Genomic DNA, 7500 nt, shown 5'->3' with positions numbered 1-7500 from the left:
GCATAGACCCTTTGCATAAATGGCGCTTAAATTTGAATAACAATGCTTTGTACATCCTCAGCCTCGTACTTATGTTTCTAGACAAAGGACTTTTCACATGAATGTGAGGCTTAGGATGTACATTGCCATTAATGCAAAGGGTCTATAAACCACAATTTCCAGACTATTATGCTGACTTCCATGACACTATCGTGAATTCATCCTTGTTTGATGGATTCGTAAGTTGATTCATATCATCGGGTCTTGGAAGTCTACCTTTGATGTTTATGCCCCCGAAAGGACCCGTCAGATCGTTCTTCGTCCTTGTGTGCCTTGGTATTCAACTGAAATTGATGTTCAAAAGAAGATAAGGAGGAAGCTCAAACGTAAATGGCCACCTACAAGATTACCTGAAGATAGAGAACGCTATGTGTTTCAGAACAGTGTTGTTAATGACATCATTGCCTCCTCGAAGCACACATTTTATTCATCAGTGATCCATGAAAACTCAGGGAACTCTGGACTTCTTTTTATTAAAAACAAAAGAGAAGCTTCTGCTCTCCAATCCGGTCCAGTGTTATATATCTGGACCTAATAACTGTTCTCTGTCCGAATCATTCGTGGAATATTCTAGTAACAAAATTCAAATTCGCAAAGATCTTGGCGAAGTTGTTCGAATTGTGACTGACGGTCAAGTTACTTCATGAAATGCTGAGTCTGAAAGCTGTCTAGCTAAACAGATGCTAAGTGAATTTAAACTGGTCAAGAGGAGGCCATATCTGGTTTTGTGAATTACCGGTGCTCACAGTCCTGTACACTTGATCCAATTCCATCTTCAGTGTTCAAAAGGCGCCGTCATTATCTACTTCCAGTGAACGCTCGTATAGTTAAGTTGTCTCTTACAAATGGCCAAGTACCTGATAGATTCAAAGTTGCCATGTTGAAACCATTGTGGAAAAAGAGTGAAGCTAATCATGAACTATTTTCTAACTTTCGTCCTGTCTCGAATTTATATTTTTTTGTCCAAAGTTACAGAGAAAGCAGTCGCAGCACAATTAATGGACCATCTTAATGATAATCAAGGCTTATTAGAAGAATTTCAGTCAGCATATAAATCTCATCACAGTACAGAAACTGCGCTTTTGAGAGTTCAAAATGATGTTTTGATGGCTATTGACAACGACAGATTGGTTATTTTAGTATTTTACTCGATTTATCGGCTGCGTTTGATACTGTCGACGAACATTCGATTTTGTTATCAAGACTACAGAATCGTTTTGGTATTAGGAGCATTGCTCTTAATTGGTTTCATTCGAACCTTCAATCACGCAAACTAGTCCAGCTGTTATCGACCAAAAAAACACTCTTTGTTCAAGTTGATGATAAAAACATGAAATTTGTCCACATCAGTAATGACCCTAAGACTAACATTTTGTGATATAGGGCCATTCCAAATAAACATCTGGACATGAGAACAGTTTGTTTCTGTTAATGGAATTGAATCGTCGAAGTAGCATTTACCTTGCGGGGTACCACAGGGTTCTGTGCCGAGACCCTTATTGTATTCCCTTTATACAAGTCCACTCGGTGACATAGCCAGGAAGCATAGCATACCGTTTCATCTCTATGTAGATGACATGCAGTTATACTTGTCGTTTACATCCAATTGTCCTAATCGCCTATCCAGTACATAGTTCTATATACGAGTCGCCGAAGAAGTAATCAAGTCTAGTAAACAGGCCAGGAACTTGGGAGTTGGATTCCATCAATGTTTAGATTTCAAAGAACAGTGCACGTTAAAATAACATCCAAGAGCGCATTTTTCAGCATACGCAGTATAGCTAAAATTAGCCGATACCTATCCCAGAGTAGTACTGAGACTATTGTTCACGCTTACGTAACATCGCGTTTGGACTATTGTAATGCCCTGCTGTACGGTCTCCTAAAGAATCTGATTAATAATAGACTTCACCTTTTACAGAACCCAGCAGCTCGCCTTGTTACCTTGACTACAAAGGAAGGAAAATATCACAACAATACTAACGAGCTTACATTGGCTGCCAGTTCATTAAAGGATAGTTTTTAAAATGTTGTTGCTAACTTACAAAACTCTGACTGGACTGGCCCCTGATTACATTAAAGATCTATTGGGGTATAATGACTCTCATCGAACACTAAAATCTTCAAACAACAAGTTGCTGATGAGTCTAGAGAAAATCTTAAAACGTATGGTGAAAGAGCTTTTTCCGTGGCGGCACCAAGGCTCTGGAATAAACTACCACTCCGGATCAGGTTTTCATCATCAAAGGCAGTTTTTAAGGCTAATCTTAAGACTTAACTTTTTAAGCGTGCATTTGATTAATTTTGTAGTTTTTACTTGTAGTTCTTTTGTTTACTTTTTCTTTGAAACCTTATCGTATTACCGTAATTTCCGGCCGATTACCCGCACGGCACATTACCCGCATCGGTCAATTTTTGCAATAAAGGGAAAAAGTTTTCAACAGATTACCCGCACCGGCAGATAACCCGCACCGAAAACAAAGGAAAATCGTGCTTTAAAAGTCCCTGCCTCACGAAGTTGGATCGACAAGCCACTGAATTGCTTGCGTGGCCGTGGATAGATAGCACGTACTAAAGCCGAACATTGAAAAAAAAAATTTCCATCTATTGTGCATCCAGGACAGGATCCAGAGTGGCTGCGCTTTGTTCGTCGTCGCTGATTTCGGATGCATCGCTCGTATCATCCTCAGTGGCACCAGGAACACGCGTAATTCCCGCCTTTCTGAAGCCATTCGTGATTGCCGTGACTTTCACTGCTCTCCACGCACGAATTACCCAGTTGCAGACTTCCGCATGTGTTGCCCTCCTCATCTTTCCAGTTTCGGTGAAGGTGTGAATTCCTTCCGACATCCGTTTCTCCCACTCCTCACGAACATGGTTCTTAAATGACCAATTAACAGAAATGTCTAATGGCTGCAATTTCTTAGTAAGGCCTCCAGGAATCACTGCAGTAGTTGTTTGGTGTTCAGTTTTGAAAGCGTTGCGAACACCTTCGTCAATATGTGCGCTGAAACTGTCAAAGATGAGTAGAGAGGTTCTGTCGAAGAAGGACACAGGACTGGGACGCCAAACTTTCTCACCCCAAACAGCCATTCCATCTCTATCCATCCATCCTTTTTTGTGGCAGTGGACAACCACACCATCGGGGAGATTTTCTTTCGGCATGGTTTTTCTTTTGAAGATGACCATTGGCTTGAGCTTTTTCCTGGTCTCAGAGCATGCAAGGACAACAGTAAAGCCTGTTTTTTCATGACCGGTGGTTGACACAGGAACGCTTTCAGCTCCAGTATCGACAGTTCTGGAGTAAGGAGCATCAAACGACATAGGCACTTCGTCCATGTTGAAAACACGGTCTGCTTGGATGGCAAGCTGCTCCTTTCTTCGCGAAACAAACTGATGAAAGTTCGTAACCTTCTCCTCCCAGTTGCGCATTTAATTCTTAGGATTTTAATTTTTAGGGTTTTAAAGCGTCGTGGACAATTAATGGAAGATGGCGCTATATTGATTGATTGATTGATTTGTATAGCTGTTCCTTTAATTTTAACATCACTTTCTTGAATACGTACACAAGCACCAAGAACAAGGTGTTAAACCATCAAACAGAAAATTGTTTTTATAAACCGAGTAGTTAGACAACAATAGTCTTTCGGATTTCAGGTACGCTGACATTTCATCAGAAGCACTTATTCTTAACATTGGGAACCTCATTATAGCGGTAAGCTGCCTCATGCGATTTGCCTTACCAAACATTAAAATCTTATTGTCGCGTGAAATTCTTACGAAAACATCTCTATAATTGGACTTGGAGGCTTTCGGGAAGAGTATCTGTTTTCTAATATTGGTCAATATTATCGTTATTTTCCTTGTCAACTTTTTTAAGCTTCTGTTGCCCAAAGTTCATTTCCACTACGGCAGACCAAACCTTTTCTTGGTCAATTTATGACAGCCGATGAACATGCATGATAGGTCAAGTTGGCGGTTTCAAAAATACAGGAGTTTGTCTGCAAGAGTTCCTCCTTGTCTCGCCCCATTCTTCGCGGGGCCAAAACATAAAAATCCCTTATGTCCCCCCATGGAAATGCTCGCTACGCGGGCTACTTTGGATCCTGATTGGTTAAAAATTGGTCAGCAAAAGCAAGAAAGGTTACAAGACATCCTTTCTTCCAGAATAAACATATCATATGCCATGAAGTAAAAGAAAAAAATTCTGATTTAGAAATGATACCAAGAGAACTCGAATACTAATCCAAAATAACACGAAAAGGGTTTTATAATAATTTCCTCCTTAACGCATTTCATGTTATGCCCATCAATCACTTATATTTTAAATCGGGCTCTTCTCTTTTTTGGAGGAGTTAGCTTTGAAAATGAAATGATTTGACTTTGTAATATGACAACTTACTGCAGCACGTCTTAGCAGGTTCGACTCCTGCCGAAAGGCGTTCGGATTTATTCCGAGTAACCGCGAGTCATTATCGATCAAAGACATATCTCTTCAAAGAGCAGGTTGTATGTGATTGAAACTGCATAGCATGAGTCATTTATTCATAGGAAAAAGATATGTAAACTGAATGAACGACTTACCAGTGTTGGTCCAAACTGATGCCTTTCAAAAGCCAAAAATTCGTCTCGTAACTCTAAAAATTTTAATTTCATGTGGTTACCCACTGCCAAGTCTCTCGGTAAAACACATTATCTAGAGCGATATAACTTTCTAACACAAATCACTTATGCCTACGCAAACACCGTGGATCGAGATCAAATGATGTGGACTTCAGGAAAAAATAGGGTAGTATAGTTCGATCAAACAATGGAAAATTCATCGCTATAAAAAACAAGTATTTCGACGTAACAACATTGAAATGTTGGTGAAAGTAAGTTAAATCCATTATGTGAAAAGCGTATACAACATGTTGGCAGCGTTTCCTCGAGGATTTGAAACTTTTTGAAAAATCGTGTTTTTTCGTCAGAGTACCCCTTTAACAACCACATAACAAAATTCCTTTTGCCTAGTGTGCAATAAAAATGAAGAACTGGAGCGGAAAGCTGAAAAGTTCTCAACAGAACTAACAAATAGAGCACCAAGGAGAAAAAGTCATATTATACTCGGGCAAACTGCGCAACTGATCAGTGAAGCAATTCAAGTTGAACACTGATCGACGTGAAATGACTGTTCTATTGCTCCGAACAACCCCAGTAATGGTTTCGTTCGGCAAGGTTCAAAGTTGTAATGCGAACGCATACATTATACGAGGCTCTGGTCTTGCTGTAAGCTTTAAGTAAGACTTTAAAGCGAATAGACATTAAGGGTTTGTTATGGCTAAATCCAAGAGAAAAAGAGGGGACAGAGAGGGAGGCTCCCGGTCCAGCCCTTGGGATATGTCATGTCCACGAAAGTTATTTTTAGACGAGCGGAAGTCTTCCGAGACGTCCGCATGCAGGCCAACTTCGGTCCGATGTTTGAAAGAAAATAAATATTCATCAGCCTTCCACGTGCGCCGTCATTTTCTCTTTTCACTAAGAACCTGAGAGCGAGGCAAAACTGCATGCGGACGTCTCGGAAGACAGACTTCCGCTCGTCTAAAAATAACTTTCGTGGACATAACATATCCCGGCCAACGCCCTGAGCCTCCCTCTCTGTCCCCTCATTTTCTCTTGCTAAATCTGATTGTGTGTTAACGATGAAACAACAACAATGATATTGAATGTAAGGAGAAATATAGACTCGGAAAAATATCCGAGTCCGAGATGGGATCTGGGACTCGGATATTTTTCCGAGTCTATATTTCTCCTTACATTAAATCTGATTGAATGCATTTTTAACCGTCATTTTTCTTTGTAACACCCTCATCTTTGAATCACGGGGATTCTTGAACTAAAACCTTCTCTGTTCAGGAGCAATTCAATATCCATCGTTTACTTACTTTCTCGATGTGTAAGGAAAGAATGGATCGGAGGGCAGTATACAGTTCGATCACACAAGAAACAAGTAATTTATTACACCCCTCAAGCTGATGTTACTAAAATTACCTTGCAACGACAGACAAAGACCTTATTACACCCAGCAAGCTAATATTACTAAATACCTTGCAATGTTCCTCTTTAAAATCTTTTGAATAGGAATAATAAATCCCGCTGAACAAAAAAAAAATTATGGATAAATAATACTGGTGGATCATTTGGGTTCGTCATTGGCAACCAATCATGAGTGACGGTGATCACTTCAGAAAATAAAAATAAGAGGAATTCTGACATAGCCACTAACTTGATCCAAAGGGAGTAAAGAGAAAACGACGAAAAGTAAGACAAAACTCATCAGAACTGGTTTATCACACATAAATTACTCTTTTGTCATGTTGTTAAGAGATGAGTAACAGTGAGCAACTTACCAAAATGGATACTAATCGATGCGAGGTGCTCGACGACAAGAAATGACTCTGCAAAATTTGTCAAAGAAAAATAAGAGACTGCTGGCAGTCTATTCTCAAGCACGCCAATAAACTTATAATTGTCGTTTGCTCAACTACGCTCAGCATTTCTCAAAAGGTAACTCTTTTGCTGAAAAGGGGCCAGAAAATTCAGAAGAACAGAAGTTTAAGTTCAAAAAATGAACTGACGGGCCATTGTTTTGAAATTATCCCTTTGCTTATATAGTAGCTGTTTTAAAAAAATACGTCACTGCTCCCAACAAAATGTAACGCAAAACTCATCAGAACTGGTTTGTCACACATAAATTACTTGTTCGTGTTATTAAGAAAAAAGTAACAGTATATAAGCAACTTACCAAATGGAAGCTAATCGATGCGATGTCCTCGACGACAAGAAATAACTCGATCTGCAAAAATTTAATGATTTAATGTGGTTCTCCATGCATTATATAATCTTGTACTAAAACTTTTAAGTTTCCTAACAAAATTCCCTTATGCCTAGTTTGCAATGAAAATGTAGAACTGGAGCGGAAAGCTGAAAAGTTCGCAAGAGAACTCTTAAATGGAGCAGCAAGGAGAAGAATGAAGTCATTTTATACTCGAGGAAACTGCGCAACTGATCAGTGAAGCAGTTCAAGTTGAATGCTGATCGAGGTGAGATGACTGTTCCATTGCTCCGAACAACTCCTGTAATGGTTTCCTTCCGCAAGGTTCAAAGTTGTAATGAGAACACGTACATTATACGAGACTCTGGTTTTGCTTAGCTTTAAATAAGACTTTAAAGCGGATTAAGGGTTTCTTATGACTAAAACTGATTGAATGCCGATTCTTAATCGTCATCTTGCTTTGTAACACCCTGATCATCTTTGAATCACGCGGATTCAAGAACTACAAAAACCTTCTCTGTTCAGGAACAATTCAAGATAGATCGTTTACTTACTTTCTCAATGTGTAAGGAAAGAATGGAGGGCAGTATATAGTTCGATCACACAAGAAACAAATAATGTATTACAAGCCCTCAAGCTAATGTTAC

The 7500-nt window shown here is 39.4% G+C and overlaps 1 protein-coding gene across 6 annotated transcripts in view; it reads right to left on the bottom strand.

Moving 5' to 3' along the window:
- LOC137985095 (tetratricopeptide repeat protein 28-like) overlaps nt 1-7500 on the bottom strand; it is a 157514-nt gene that overhangs the window by 59630 nt on the left and 90384 nt on the right. For 2 of the 6 annotated variants that reach the window (XM_068832566.1, XM_068832561.1), the window contains 5 exons: nt 6824-6874; nt 6429-6476; nt 6126-6174; nt 4624-4676; nt 256-323 (listed from right to left, as the gene is read on the bottom strand). The gene's annotated coding sequence lies outside the window, so the exon portion shown is untranslated. Of the gene's footprint in view, nt 1-255; nt 324-775; nt 897-4623; nt 4677-6125; nt 6175-6428; nt 6477-6823; nt 6875-7500 lie in introns of all 6 variants that reach the window. The other 4 variants (XM_068832565.1, XM_068832562.1, XM_068832564.1 and 1 more) reach the window with 3 other exon arrangements.

The sequence above is a fragment of the Montipora foliosa genome, chromosome 14 (genome assembly GCF_036669935.1).
Source record: "Montipora foliosa isolate CH-2021 chromosome 14, ASM3666993v2, whole genome shotgun sequence".
Taxonomy (NCBI): domain Eukaryota; kingdom Metazoa; phylum Cnidaria; class Anthozoa; order Scleractinia; family Acroporidae; genus Montipora; species Montipora foliosa.
The sequence above is the reverse complement of the archived record's forward strand: the minus strand, read 5'-3'. Positions and strand labels throughout refer to the sequence as shown.